The following is a 14,289-nucleotide window of genomic DNA, read 5'->3' as shown; positions in this document are numbered from 1 at the left end:
CCCCTGACACCCTTGCTAATCCAGAATGTTTCCATCTCTTGCTTAAAATACCCAGAAAGAGCAGTAAGGTTTCAAGAAGCACCTTAAAGGATGTAAAAAGTGAGGTGGGGATTTTGTGAGGTTTATGGAAAATATACAAGAACTTGAGACCTTAATGCTGGAGGCACAGCAGCCAATGGTGAAATCGGGCTCTGTTACTAAAGCAAATTTTAGTCTTTAACATTAAATATTCATTGTCCTCCACCTCCAAGTCTTGCATTATCAGAAAACATTTCACAGTTGCAGTCTCCAGATTGTCATTTAACACTGATGGGAAAGTTCCAAAAGATTTAACAAAACTATAAAAGCTTTTAACAGAACATTAGCCACGCTCTCTATCTGCTAAGCTCTAAGATCTGGGATTCCTTCCATCACTCACCATTGCTCTTTTCTTATGTCACTTCTTAAAACCAACATCTTTGCATGTTTTTATATCTCTTTATTTGCCCCTTTATTGAATGTTGTCCGATTATAATCTTGTGAAGCAGCTTACCACATTTCAGCACATTCACGGTTTCCTATAAGTACAAGCCATTCAGAATTTTGCTTATTTCCCATATCTCACATTAGTCCCATTAATTCATCACCTCCGTGTCAGCTACCAACTCTGTCCCTGACTACCAAGGAGCCAGTTCTAGAATGTCTTCCATAAATCGTTTCACAATAAACCTGTTTACTTGTTCTCATCCTTAATTTCAAATCTCCCTCATTCCACACTTAACCAACTCAATAATCTTCCAAGATACCCTTAAAACACAAAGGTATGAACACTGCATTCACCAGTTTCAGGTAGCCAGCATCCCCTCTATCTCTTTCTACCCTAGCTACCCTGGTCCTCTTTCACATCCCTTCCCCCAATTTTACTCCCCAGCAGCCTATCACCATTTTCTTTCTCCCTTCACCCGATACAGTCTTGCATTAAATCCCTTTGGCCCCACACTGTTCACCCCTCCTCTTCCCTCACCTGCCTCTGTTGTTCTCATCTGCCAGCACTCCTCCTTCAATGCCAGTCTTCATCCTCTTTTCCTATCAGATTCCAGAATCTGCAGCCCTTTGCACTCCACTTATCACCTCCCTCGCCCCACCTCACTGTTATCTGCCATTCAACCCCTCCTCACAGTATCCACTTATCACTCATTACCTCTTGCCTCATCTTTTCCCCATCTCTCTATACTTTATCTCTGTTTGCTTCGTTGTCAACTTCTCCCAGCTAACAATGATCTATTCTACATTTTCCTTGATCTGTATTTCTTTTATTGTCTCATTTTTACACCTTACCCTTCCTTGTCTAGACAATAGGTGCAGGAGTAGGCCATTCGGCCCTTCGAGCCAGCACCACCATTCAATGTGATCATGGCTGATCATTCTCAATCTGTACCCCGTTCCTGCCTTCTCCCCATACCCCCTGACTCCGCTATCCTTAAGAGTTCTATCTAGATCTCTCTTGAATGCTTTCAGAGACTTGGCCTCCACTGCCTTCTGAGGCAGAGAATTCCACAGATCTCTCTCTCCCCTGACTCTCCGTCTAAAGAAGGGTCTCGACCCGAAACGGCACCCATTCCTTCTCTCCAGAGATGCTGCCTGTCCCGCTGAGTTACTCCAGCATTTTGTGTCTATCTTTATACTAGTTACTCCTCCTCTACTCTTTAAAAACAATTGAAGGGTATTGACCTGAAACGTTGGCTGTTCAGTTCCCTGCACAGATGCTGCCTGACCCATTGAGTTCATCCAACTGCTCCCCTTTGTCTTTGCTACTGACTCCAGCATCTGCAGTCTCTTGTTCCCAGGATGTCTGTTCCCCTCTAATTCTGGTGCCTTGTTCATCTCGGTATTTATTTGCTCCACCATCAGTAGACGTGTCCTCAAGTACCTAGCCCGGGCATCTGGAATTCTCCACTGAAACCTCTCCACTGCTTTTTCCTCCTTTAAGATGCTCTTTAAAACCCACCTCAATCAATCGTTGTAATGTCTCCTTCTGCTGCTCGTTCTCGAGTCTTGTTTGTTCTCGCTCCCGAGAAGCACCCGGGGACATTTAACTATATTAATGTATAAAGTCAAGCTGTTGCTGTTAATGAATCCCTTCATTTTTTTTTTGAATGGCCAGAGACAACATAAAGATAATTAGTCCATGCACAATAGTATAAGGTGAGTTCCTGTTTTTAATTTTAAAAATCTATATATTGCTAATAGATTATTTGCAATCTCAATTTACAGTTAACTCCCCAACTTCCCCCTTCCCCCTTCCCCTTCCCCCTTCCCCTTCCCCCTCCCCCCTTCCCCCTTCCCCCTTCCCCTTCCCCTTCCCCCTTCCCCCTTCCCCCTTCCCCCTTCCCCCTTCCCCCTTCCCCTTCCCCTTCCCCTTCCCCTTCCCCTTCCCCTTCCCCTTCCCCTTCCCCTTCCCCTTCCCCTTCCCCTTCCCCCTCCCCCTCTCCCCTTCCCCCTTCCCCCTTCCCCCTTCCCCCTTCCCCTTCCCCTTCCCCTTCCCCTTCCCCTTCCCCTTCCCCTTCCCCTTCCCCCTCCCCCTCTCCCCTTCCCCTTCCCCTTCCCCTTCCCCTTCCCAATCTAAAGGGAGGTATCAGTTTCATTTTATATCTTGACCTGGCTCATTCACAGCCACAGTCACACTTTGTCACCATCTCTGATTGTCCATTAAAAACTGACAAGAGTTTGGACTGAATTGGCGCCCACAAACCACTTGCCGTACTGCTTTAATTAGCACCTCGATTAATTGAAAAACAGATCAATTTCCTGGCATCACAGCTGAGTACACGATCCATCTGACAATCAGCCTGGGCTTTCCTGCCCTAAGGGTATATTCCGAGGCTCGCCGTCAAAAACATAATTCCTTTCCAAAAAATCAAAAGATTTTTTTTAACATGTAAAAGTAACTGAACACCCCCTCCAAAATCCAGGTTCCAGAGCACGAGTCTGATATTCATCCAACAAAGCTGAATATAAAACTACCATTCAGTCATTCCACAAGGTAGAATGGTGGCACAGTGGTTAAGTTACTGGACTGGAGACCTGGCAGCCCAGATTGATCATTGTCAGTTCAAATCTCTCCAAGGCAGTTGCAACTTTGAAATGCATTTAATTTAGAGAGACGCAGCTCACCAGGGCCCTTCAGCTCACCAGGGCCCTTCAGCTCACCAGGGCCCTTCAGCTCACCAGGGCCCTTCAGCTCACCAGGGCCCTTCAGCTCACCAGGGCCCTTCAGCTCACCAGGGCCCTTCAGCTCACCAGGGCCCTTCAGCTCACCAGGGCCCTTCAGCTCACCAGGGCCCTTCAGCTCACCAGGGCCCTTCAGCTCACCAGGGCCCTTCAGCTCACCAGGGCCCTTCAGCTCACCAGGGCCCTTCAGCTCACCAGGGCCCTTCAGCTCACCAGGGCCCTTCAGCTCACCAGGGCCCTTCAGCTCACCAGGGCCCTTCAGCTCACCAGGGCCCTTCAGCTCACCAGGGCCCTTCAGCTCACCAGGGCCCTTCAGCTCACCAGGGCCCTTCAGCTCACCAGGGTCCCCATCGATCACCCGTTCACAAAATGTTTTATGTTATCCCACTTTCGCATCCACGCTCTACACATTTGGGGCAATTTACAGAGATCAATTAGACTCATAGACAATAAACAATAGACAATAGGTGCAGGAGGAGGCCATTCGGCCCTTCGAGCCAGCACCAACATTCAATGTGATCATAGCTGATCATTCTCAATCAGTACCCCGTTCCTGCCTTCTCCCCGTACCCCCTGACTCCGCTATCCTGAAGAGCTCTATCTAGCTCTCTCTTGAATGCATTCAGAGAATTGGCCTCCACTGCCTTCTGAGGCAGTGAATTCCACAGATTTACAACTCTCTGACTGAAAAGGTTTTTCCTCATCTCCATTCTAAATGGCCTACCCCTTATTCTTAAACTGTGGCCCCTGGTTCTGGACTCCCCCAACATTGGGAACATGTTTCCTGCCTCTAACGTGTCCAACCCCTTAATAATCTTATACGTTTCGATAAGATCCCCTCTTATCCTTCTAAATTCCAGTGTATACAAGCTTAGTCGCTCCAGTCGTTCAACATATGACAGTCCCGCCATTCCGGGAATTAACCTAGTAAACCTACGCTGCACGCCCTCAATAGCAAGAATATCCTTCCTCAAATTTGGAGACCAAAACTCATGTCTTTGGGGTACGGCAGGAAACCAGAGCAGCTGGGGAAAACCCATGTGGTCACAGGGAGAACGAGCAAACTCCAAGCAGACAGCAGGTGAGATCGTGACCGAACCCAGGTCTCTGACACTGTGAGGCCACAGCTCTACCAGCTGCACCACTGTGCTGCCCCAGAGTTTATAGTCTTAATTGGTCAACTTAGAGCAGCACGGTGGCGCAACGGTAGAGCTACTGCCTTACAGCGCCAGAGACCCTGGTTCGATCCTGACTACTGGTGCTTGTCAATACGGAGTTTTTACGTTCTCCCCATGACCTGCGTGGGTTTTCTCCAAGATCCTCAGTTTCCTCCCACACTCCAAAAACCTACAGATTTGTAGGTTAATTGGCTTGGTGTAAATGTAAAATTGTCCTTAGTGCGTGTAGGATAGTGTTAATATGTGGGGATCACTGGTCGGTGCAGACTCGGTGGGCCAAAGAGCCTGTTTCCTCGCTGTATCACAAAGGTGATAATCTGTTAGTTGATAATCCAACTTTTTTTCCAAAAAAGTCGCCATACTGCAAAAAAGATTGTGTCCAGTCAAGTCCTTTCAGACGGAATATAGGCACAAAATGCTGGAGTAACTCAGCGGGACAGGCAGCATCTCTGGAGAGAAGGAATGGGTGACGTTTCGGGTCGAGACCCTTCTTCAGATTAGTCTAGACTAGGGGGGTTGGTTTAGGGCCAAGAATTGTTACCTCAGCTAACAATTAACCATTCTACATTTCTTTATCAACATCAGCTTTGTTTTGACACCTTAACCTTCCTTATCTTTAGACTCCCTCTCTCCTGACTCTCAGTCTGAAGAAGGGTCTCGACCCAAAACGTCACCCCCGTTCCTTCTCTCCAGAGATGCTGCCTGCCTCGCTGAGTTACTCCAGCATTTTGTGTCTACCTTTGGTTTAAACCACCATCTGTAGTTCTTTCCTTTCAGACTTCAGACTTCAGTGCTGGTACTGAGAGAACGATTTACAATTGCACCATTCTTATCATCCTGCTGCTCCATGAAACAAAGAGGACACCTCACACCTCCTGAGAAAACATTAACCAGAAAGTCAGCAAAATATTAGCCTGACATCGCACTCAAGTATCCTGGGAGTGAACAGTGTTTACTCCTGGCACTAAACACAAAATAAAGCAAAATCTTTAATCGTACGAGATGAAGCCAAATGCTTAATTAATATCTATATATAACAGGGTTTCTTAAGCTGAAGAGTCAATTTATTCACAGAGAATGGAAGGAAGCAAAGAAAAGGAAAGAAACAAAACAAGAATTACCTAAATTGACAAAATTAGTAGTTATATCTTCCCCCACCACTTCCTCCAGTCTAATACAGTACTGAAAGATAATCTGGATTAGTGCCATAGTTTAAATGAATGCGCTGTGAATCAGCACTGACAGTACAAGTAGGAGAAGAGGCTATAATGATCCTTCAGACAATTCATGTGACTGCCCTTGAATTTAATGAACTGTTGCGGTGACCGAAATTCAGTCTTTCTGTGCCTTGCAATGAGTGAAGGATGAGGAGAATTCTAGTGAGCCCTTGTCTATTTACATTGCCTGGATAACCATTTATCTCTCAGAGAAACGAAGCTGGCAGGACTTCACAATCATCTGCACATTATGAACCTCTCAGTCCAATATAACGTATCACCTGAGCACAATCTGCATTCTGTTTAAGACCAACATTGTCACTGCATATCGTACATTAATCAACATTACTCTGTGTTTATACGGCAAGCAAAGTGAAATAGGAAAGGAAGGAGATTTCATGGCTTGTCACCACATGCATTACCATTTAAATGTGTTTCATATAGTATTGAATCAAAAGCACATTCTATCAGTCCTGTCCACTTGGAATAACAGAGATACTGAGGTGCTTTGTGACTCAATAAAGAAAGGTTTGTATTTTTATCATGCCTTTCGTAAAATCCCAAGGCACTTTTCAGCCAATGAAGTCCTTTTAAAGTAAAAGGGCTTTGGAACATATGAAGCTCAGTGAAACAATTTGCACTCAATGTTTCCACAAACAGCAGGTAATAATGACCCCAGAGCTTAGTGACGTTGATTGAAGACAAAATCCTGGCCGGGCCACTGGGGACCACTGCCACTTTTTGAAATAATACCACGGAATTATGATTATTACCTTAGATAAAGTCAGACAAAAAGTGCTGGAGTACATCAGCAGGTCAGGCAATATCTGTGGAGGACACGGATAGGTGATATTTCAGGTCGTTAACCTCCTCTGGACCCTCTTAAACACCAGCACATCCCTCCTTAAATCCTGGTCACCTCATTCTCCCCTTAGAATCTTTCCTCTTCGGGATGTAAAGATCCTGTCTGCCAAATTACCCCCCATGGAACTCCTGTCATTGCCGCTCCACCATTATCCTGCCAGGGTCCCTCAACAGTAATGCCGACAAATCTGATTTCATCGTCTCCCTCTCAAACTGCAGGTTGAATCTTATCATATTATGGTCGCTACCCCCTATGGGTTCCTTTACCTTAAGCTTATGCAGAGGGAGCACTGCTTTACAACATTAACATCTTTCAAGTGAGACATTAACCTACCCCTTCCCCCCCCCCCCCCCCCCCCCATCTTTCTGATTGATAGTTTCACCTTTATCCAGTATTTTGTCCTATTCAATCATGAGCTGAACTTCGAACCTCCCTCGTCATCAACAGATTAAAATCTCCAGTGGTCTCCTTCCTAGCATACCAGCATTAGGGCGGCACGGTGGCACAGTGGTAGAGTTGCTGCCTTACAGCGAATGCAGCGCCGGAGACTCAGGTTCGATCCTGACTACGAGCGCCGTCTGTACGGAGTTTGTACGTTCTCCCCGTCACCTGCGTGGGTTTTCTCCGAGATCTTTGGTTTCCTCCCACACTCCAAAGACGTACAGGTATGTAGGTTAATTGGTTGGGCAAATGTAAACATTGTCCCTAGTGGGTGTAGGATAGTGTTAGTGTGCGGGGATCGCTGGGCGGCGCGGACCCGGTGGGCCGAAGGTCCTGTTTCTGTGCTGTATCTCTAAATCTAAAAAAAACTAACCTCCTGAACACCAACCTACATAAAGCCCTCTCAAAGCATACTGCCCACAATATGTCCCGGTAATCTTATTGCACTTTGGCACAACCCAGATAGGATTCATGGATCAGCAGACACTTGACAATTTGACAATTTGGCAAAGACCATCTCCACTCACCCTTGACATTGAACAGGATTGCAATTGTGAATTCCTTTCAGCATCATTCAGCTAAGGGAATGAGCAGGGAGGAGATGCTGTCATTAATCAGAGACCTAAACTGGAATCATGACCGCAGCTACAAAGTGTGTCAGATGCTGAGAATCCTCCAGGGAGTGATCCATTTACAAATTTCCCAATCCCCTTCCACCATTTGCAAGGCACATCATGAGTGCAATGGAATAGTGTCCACTTGACTGGATCACAAAAAGCATCTCATAACCTTTGGAGTGGATTTCTCCAAAGTTCTCCAAAGGGGATTTGGGAAGAACCAAACTGTCCCGAAGAAATCTCATTGGAGACCCGTGGACTATCTTTGATCGAACTTTACTGGCTTTATCTTGCACTAAATGTTATTCCCGTTATTCCCTTTATCATGTATCTGTACACTGTGAATGGCTTGATTGTAATCATGTATCGTCTTTCCGCTGACTGGTTAGCAGGCAACAAAAGCTGTTCGCTGTACTTCGGTACACATGACAATAAACTAGACTCAAACTAAACTGAAACTAAACTGAACTTAGCACCCTCCAGGACAAAGCAGCCCATATGATTTGCACACTCCCTAAATATTTATTCCTTCCACCACTGTCACACTGCAGCTGCAGCGTGCCACCCTGTAAAATGCACTGTGCTCTATCGCCAGGGCCATTGCAACAGCATCCCCTATACCTCTGGTCTCGTCACCAAGAAGAACAAAGGCTACAGGCACACGGCAACACCTCTATCTGTAGACTCACCTCCCAGTCACACATTATCCTGACTTGGAAATCTACCTTGCTCCATCACCACTGGTTCTAAATCGCAAATGCATAACACCTTGAAATGTATTTATTCACAAAATGCTGGAGTAACTCAGCAGGTCAGGCAGCATAAATACTTTCGTTTTGTACCAGCATCTGCAGTTATTTTCTTACACACCTTGAAAGGACTACACTCCTCCAGGAAGGGCAATGAGGGATGGCAAAGGAATGCTGATTTTGTCATTGGTGTCCACGCTCCATAAACAAATATACAAAACTGTTCTGCCCGCTCTCACTTCTGATCTTAGGGCTAATGGAATCAAGGAATTTGGGGAGAAAGCAGGAACGGGGTACTGATTTTGGATGATCAGCCATAATCATATTGAATGGCGGTGCTGGCTCGAAGGGCCAAATGGTTCCTGCACCTATTGTCTATGTTTCTATGTTTCTATCTTATTGATCTGCATGGCTTCTCCGTCCTAATACATCAATTAATAAATCTGATCATTATATTCTATAAATGGACCCCACTCTACCCTTTCCCTTAATCTCTGCCAATCGTGTACTCCTGTGTACCACGGTGCACTTTGGTGTAAACCAGCGCCTGCAGTTCCTTCCTACTCATATCCTTCTCTTCATCTTTGTATGCTCTTACTTGGGCCATCCATTGGATTCTAACCTTTCCCCCAAGCCAGTCTTGCCTGCAACACTGAGGTTAAACACAACAGAAGTGTAAATTGTCTTCCACCTTTCTTTAACTACAGCTTTTGTAAAAAAATATTTTCAAAAACTTGCTTATAACAAGTCCTGCCACGGTGGCGCAGCGGTAGAGTTGCTGCCTTACAGCGAATGCAGCGCAGGAGACTCAGGTTCGATCCTGACTACGGGCGCCGTCTGTACGGAGTTTGTACGTTCTCCCCGTGACCTGCGTGGGTTTTCTCAGAGATCTTCGGTTTCCTCCCACACTCCAAAGACGTACAAGTATGTAGGTTAATTGACTGGGTAAATGTAAAAATTGTCCCTAGTGTGTGTAGGATAGTGTTATTGTGCGGGGATTGCTGGGCGGCGCGGACTCGGTGGGCCGAAGGGCCTGTTTCCGCGCTGTATCTCTAAATCTAAAATCTAAAAACCTTGAACATTATGTGACTGTTGGACCCAGTGAAGTTGCAATTCTCCACGCAATTTTGATTGAGTTATTGGCCCATTTTAAGGGAATTGATTTGGCCTTTGTTAAGAGGATTTGGCACGAGTTATGTAATTGCACATTGGCATTGTTAACATGAAGCTTTAATTACACCAGAGAATGGATTGCAGTTGTACACAACTTGTTTGAAAAATAGATCAAAATATCAAAGATGTGGTTACTTTATGTGATTAATTGCAACCATCCCTAATTATTAGGTGGTACGAGACTTTGCTGTTGTTTTAACCATCACTTTCTTCAGGTTATCAATAGGTAAGTAATGTCCAGTGCAGGAAAATAACTGCAGATGCTGGTACAAATCAAAGGTATCACAAAATGTTGGAGTAACTCAGCAGGTCAGGCAGCATCTAGGAGAGAGGGAATGGGTGACGTTTTGGGTTGAGACCCTTCTTCAGACTGATGTCAGGGGGGCAGGACAAAGAAAGGATATATGTAGAGACAGGAAGATAGAGGGAGATCTGGGAAGGGGGAGGGGAAGGGAGGGACAGAGGAACTATCTAAAGTTGGAGAAGTCAATGTTCATACCGCTGGGCTGCAAGTTGTATTCCTCCAATTTCCGGTGGGCCTCACTATGGCACTGGAGGTGGCCCATGACAGAAAGGTCAGACTGGGAGTGGGAGGGGGAGTTAAAGTGCTCAGCCACCGGGATATTCCAGTATTTCAATCTCACTACACTGTAAAATAATTTATATTATTTTCCGAGTACTGGTGAACGGTTCTCAGCCTGAAATATTAACCCTGTTTCTCTCGCCACAGAGGCTGCTTGATCTTGCATGAGTCCTCAACATTTTTTGATATATTTCAGATTTTCGGCATCTGCAGCATTTTTTTTTCTCTGAGTAAATGCAGTGGAATGTCAAATACTATATTAGTTTGATATTTAGTCTGATCAATGAACAATAAAGCTCCATTGAACCATTAATTTGGTGCAGGAAGGAAACAAAATGTCCCAGTTGAATTCACAGCTCCAAATAACACCTCAACATTATTAAGTTCATGCAATGGTCTTAGCAGTTCCTACCTTAGTCATTCTCTGGAACCTCAGCCATGATAGACAGAAAGGATGTTAGCACCAAACCTGGATTAGAACATCTTTCAGTGCTTCGAGACAGTCATGAAGTCATAGAGAGATACAGCACCCACTTTATACTGATCGTACATTAATCCCATGTCTTTCATTTTCCCAACATTCTCATCGACTCCATCCTACCTCCCCTATACTCCCACACAGACACACACACAGACAGACACACACACAGACACGCACACAGACACGCACACAGACACGCACACAGACACGCACACAGACACGCACACACACACACACACACACACACACACATACACACACACAGACACACACAGACACATATACACACACACACAGACACAGACACACACACAGGCACACACACAGACACAGACACACACACAGACACACACACAGACACAGGCACAGACACAGACACAGACACACACACACACACAGACACACACACAGACACAGACACACACACACACAGGCACACACACAGACACAGACACACACACAGACACACACAGACACAGACACACACACAGACACAGACACACACAGACACACACACAGACACACACACAGACACACACACACACACACAGACACACACACAGACACAGACACAGACACACACACAGACACAGACACGGACACACACACAGACACAGACACAGACACAGACACACACACAGACACAGACACACACACAGACACAGACACACACACAGACACACACACAGACACACACACACACACACACACACACACACATACACACACACAGACACACACACAGCCACTCAGCTACACATTTAGGACAATTAACAGTGGCCAATTAATCTCGAAACACGCACACCTGTGGGATGTGGAAGGAACCAAAGAATCCAGAAGAAATCCACCCTAACACAGGGATAATGTACAAACTCCACACAGAAATTCCCTTTCCCACCTTCTGGAAGAGGATACATGGTCTTTGAAGGCTGGACATTCAGACTTAAGAACAGCTTCTTCCGCACTGTTCTCAGATTCCTGAAATAATCTCCTCTTTCACACAGCGCCCTTCCCCGAGGTGCTGCCACACTCTCTTACTCTTAACCCCGCCTCATTCCGTTATTCTGTTATAGTACTTCTATTTTTATTTGCACTACTTCAGATTGCACTACACTCCTGGTACCATTCTGCTACTTTGCATTCTTTATTGTATTTACTGTTGTATCGAACTTTACCATGTATATATTGTTGACTCGGTGAGCTTCATATAATCACAGAATTTCATCGTGCCCTGGTGTAGATGACAATTTGATCTGAATCTGATCAGATCAGGCAGTATCCAAAGACCCAGGTGTCTGGTAGGTTGAGGCAGCAGCTCTACGAGCACCATCTAGTTTAGATTTCAATGTAGACATGTGTACAGCAAGATTCAACAATGACCATAGAGTCATAGAGTGATACAGTGTGGAAACAGGCCCTTCGGCCCAACTTGCCCACACCGGCCAACATGTCCCAGCTACACTAGTCCCACCTGCCTGCGCTTGGTCCATATCCCTCCAAACTTGTCTTATCCATGTAAGTGTCTAACTGTTTCTTAAATGTCGGGATAGTCCCAGCTTCAACCACCTCCTCTGGCAGCTTGTTCCATACACCCACCACCCTTTGTGTGAAAAAGTTACCCCTCAGATTCCTATTAAATCTTTTCCCCTTCACCTTGAACCTATGTCCTCTGGTCTTCGATTCCCCTACTCTGGGCAAGAGATTCTGTGCATCTACCCGATCTATTCCTCTCATGCTTTTATACACCTCTATTAAATCACACCTCATCCTCCAGCGCTCCAGTGAACAAAAAAAAATCCCCTCTCACCTTACACCTATGTCCTCTGATTCTTGATTCCGCTACCCTGGGTGAAAGACTCTGAGCATTCACCCTGTCTATTCCCTTCATGATTTTGTACACCTCCATGAGATCACCCCTCAGCCTCCTGCATTCCAAGGAGTAAAGCGCTAGGCTGCCCTGCGTCTCCCAGAAGCTCACCCCTTTGAGTCCTGGCAACATTTTCATAAATCTTCTCCATACTCATTGCAGCTTAATGACATGCTTGCCATAGCAGGGCGACCAAAACTGAACACTGAATACTCCAATTGCAGTCTCTCCAACAAAATTCTGGAAATCCCTCCGAAAAGGAAATGTTGGGAAGGGGAAACAAGTGGGGAAGGGGAGACAATTTCATATTCATAAATCTAATCATTTGTCAGTTCGCCTGATAGAGTTAATGGGTCATGAAATTCAAGGAAAGGACGAAGGTAAAATTATTTCATCCAAAAATAGAAATACAGGACAAGGGGACACAACCTTCATGATAGAATGAGCTCACAAAAAGTCAGGCAGGATTATGGAATTATTTCTTGCAAAAGGCCATGCACACTAAACACTTTCAAGAATAAATCCAATGGACTTTTTTCAGTAAAGGTATCAAGCAAAGTCAAGTCAGTTGTGACCACTGTAATTGTCCGCTTGGCTGTTATTTTATCCACACCCTAGTTCTGTTCCAGTCCAATTCCTTTCAAAATAAGAATGGGAGGTTAAGGTTTTAATCAGATCAGTCATGACATTAAAGGGGGCACCAGTTCAATAGGTTGAGTGGCTTCTCCCTGGACCTAATTCATATACCTGTGATGTTTCAGGTGGGTCATACTGGAACTACGGTGCAGAAATGGGTGAGAGAAGGGAATAAAAGATGCTCAGATGTGTAGGAAGGAACTGCAGATGCTGGTAATACACCACAGATAGACACAGAATGCTGGAGTAACTCAGCGGGACAGGCAGCATCTCTGGAGAGAAAGAATGGGTGACGTTTCAGGTCGAGTCCCTTCTTCAGACTTGCTCAGATGCAGGGTAAGGCGACTGAGATGAAGAGTTTCGTCATTCATAAAGTCTACGTCTTTGGCATTCTCTGCCCCAGAAAGCTGCAGATGTTGAAAATCAATAATGTCATTCAAGGCTGGAAGTACCTTCATTATGTCACCCATCCTGTACGTCTTTGCATTGTGGGTGGAAACCGAAGATCTCGAAGAAAACCCACGCAGGTCACGGTGAGAACGTGCAAGCTCCGTACAAACAGAACCCGTAGTCGGGATCGAACCCGGGTCTCCGGCGCTGCAAGCGCTGTAAGGCAGTAACTCTACCGCTGCGCCACAGTGCCGGTCGTACAAAACCTCTATGTTTTTGCTGCATGAATTTTGGGACGTTTGTTGTGGAGTCAAGTCAAGTCAAGTCAATTTTATTTGTATAGCACATTTAAAAACAACCCACGTTGACCAAAGTGCTGCACATCTGATTAGGAAAGATGCACTCCAAACCACACACGTGAATGGGGACCTCACAGGACAGAGCAGTACAACCTCCAGGGACTGAGATGGCCTTGGTTTCATTCCACAGCAGTTGGGACAATGAAAAATTGGACCTGTCAAGAAACATGGCATTGAGGAAGACAGCATTCTTTCCTTCAGCCAATTAGTAACTTAGAAGGCATGTGTGTGTTCACAGGAGAACTGTTCTTTATCTTAAAGACATTGGGGATGGATGTGAGGGAACAGAGCGTGATAATGATGTTGCTTAAAATACTGTGGCTAACCTTCAATAGTTCCTGGTAGATAAAGCAGTCTAACTGTAGGTAGTGGTTAAAAAAATAGCATTGCACTAGTCAAGTCGTAACAGAGTTACAATTAAATATTTCAGCAGCTTGTCTTAGAATTAACTGTTTGTCAACGGCTCCTGTGACACCTTATTAAATAGAGTTACATACCCAAGAAATAAGGCCATTCAGCTCAT

Source organism: Rhinoraja longicauda, chromosome 35 (assembly GCF_053455715.1).
Source record: "Rhinoraja longicauda isolate Sanriku21f chromosome 35, sRhiLon1.1, whole genome shotgun sequence".
Classification (NCBI taxonomy): Eukaryota; Metazoa; Chordata; class Chondrichthyes; order Rajiformes; family Arhynchobatidae; genus Rhinoraja; species Rhinoraja longicauda.
This window is presented reverse-complemented; position numbering follows the sequence as displayed.